Source organism: Chiloscyllium plagiosum, chromosome 29 (genome assembly GCF_004010195.1).
Source record: "Chiloscyllium plagiosum isolate BGI_BamShark_2017 chromosome 29, ASM401019v2, whole genome shotgun sequence".
In the NCBI taxonomy this organism is placed as follows: Eukaryota; Metazoa; Chordata; class Chondrichthyes; order Orectolobiformes; family Hemiscylliidae; genus Chiloscyllium; species Chiloscyllium plagiosum.
In genome coordinates, this window is record NC_057738.1 from 20,622,192 (window position 1) to 20,624,354 (window position 2,163).

A 2,163-nucleotide genomic window follows, 5' to 3' on the forward strand; every position below is an offset into this window, starting at 1 on the left:
AAGGTCCAAGACTACATCATGACAAATGCACTAAGGCTTGGGCAGCTGCTGCCAAGGCGCAGTGGGGAAAGACCACCACTTAAGGTCTTTTTGCCGAAGTACAATGGAGGGGTCCATCCAGTTATCAGATCCTCTTGGTGCCTCAACTGTATGTATATATTGTTCAGTATAAATAAGAAATGCCTTGGGTTTTTGGGAATTGTAGAGAATGACAAATTCCAGTGTTTGTTTGTTCTTCATGTACAAAGAGCTGTGTCGGCAACTATATGCATATAAAGACATTTTTAATGAATGAAGCATATTTTTCCAACAATAAAAAAAACTTTCTGTTTCATTTGTCCTTTGTAAAAAAAATTGCAAGGAAAAACACCTTTGACTGCAAGTCCATCAGGAAGTGGTCAGCATGTAGTGTCCTCAAGTTCCTGCAGGAAAAGGAGAGGGTGAATCTTGTTGCTTGGTTCCTTGAGTGGACTGTCAAAGTCATTTGGCAGAATGTCTCATTGCCAGGACTTCCCAATAAGCACCAAGACATCACTTGGTCAGTGGTGAGAATGGCACTACCTATCAGATCCTTCATGTGCACCCCATGCGCCACCTGCACTTGAAACAGCCGTGCTGGTGAAGACACTGTCACACATCTTCCTCTGGAATGTACCTTTGCAAAGAAGGTGTGAAGGTGGATGCAGTGGTTTTTCTTACGGCTTGTCCTATGCAGCCCTGTGGTGTACAGGCTATCCCTGGGACAAATATTGACTGCGCTAGGAGGACCATCAACTAGGGTGAAAGACACTCTTTGGTCGGCCCAAAACCTGTCGGTCTCCCAGTGTAGAATTACCTTTACCTGAGTGTTGCAGAACATTCCACGTCCAGGACTATGTGCTGAGGAACGCACCAAAGCTTGGGCAGCTGCCACCAAGGCACAGTTAGGAAAGACCACTGCCTCAGGTGTTTCTGCCAAAATATAACAAGGGTTTGTTCAGTTGTCAGACTAACTCAGTGCCTACAGATGAACATAAAGAGTTAGCTGCAGAAGTAGAAAATGCCTCTTTTTTTGCAACTGTGGAGAAGCTCTGAGAAATGTCAAAGCTCCAGTGTTTGTGTTCTTTTTTCTCTGCAAAGACTGAAGAGATAGAAAATAGAAAATTTGTGTGTACTTATAGATGATTTTATGAATAAAGAATATTTTTGCAATGATAAAATCACTTTGAAATTAAAAAAATGGTAAAATGGAAGCCCTCCATTTGAGCAGGTTGTGATGATTGCTGCTGTAAGACTATACAAGCAGTGTAGGCAATAAATTGACTCAAAACATGGTTTACCTGGAAAATTCAGCTTTCATCCTATTTCAGAAAAACTCTTGGAAAATATTCCAGGTTCAATGTTCTTAATATTTACCTGAAGGCAAAATAGGTGCAGCTATAAAATATTTAATAGCCACATAAGAATAGAAATGAGCATCACCTTAAGGGTAATTGCAATGCCTGTCATCATGTACTTAAATAAATGAAGAATTTTTAATAAAACCTAAAAATCTAACAGAAGTTCTGGGCAAATTCTATTTTATTACATTTATATTGTGCAATGTTAACAGCATATACAGTTAATCATTCTCCTCTGGTTACAATATACTGTAGATAAATGTGATATTGAAAAAGCAGACTGAAGTAAATGTTTTAACTATTACACTATTCTTTAAAAAATGGTTTGTGAGGTGAACACAAATCATCAGTCACTGTTGCACAATCGGAGAAAATAATGATGTAGAATTTACAGCAGATAAACAGGTCATTGGGCTGAACTGGACGATGTTGGTGCTTATTCTCCACTCTACTTGCCTCTGTTCTTTTTCTTTATGTACACTTAGCTTTTTCTTAAAGCCATTTATACTATTCATCTCAGCTATTAGTGTCTTTTCAGAGGATAACAAGTTTCATTTTTTAAAAATATAGTTTTATTTAAGAAAGGGACATTTTTCTTTTGAATATTACAACAAATACAAAACCAAACAATTCAAACCAATGTTAAAAAACAAACCCACTGATTACTTAAATAACTAATAAATAAGCTAAAAGAAGGAAAATCTTAACAATAATAATAATAACCATAACACAGCTCAGCAAAACAAAGCAACAGCCCTCGATCATTGAGCACATAAGTTTATAC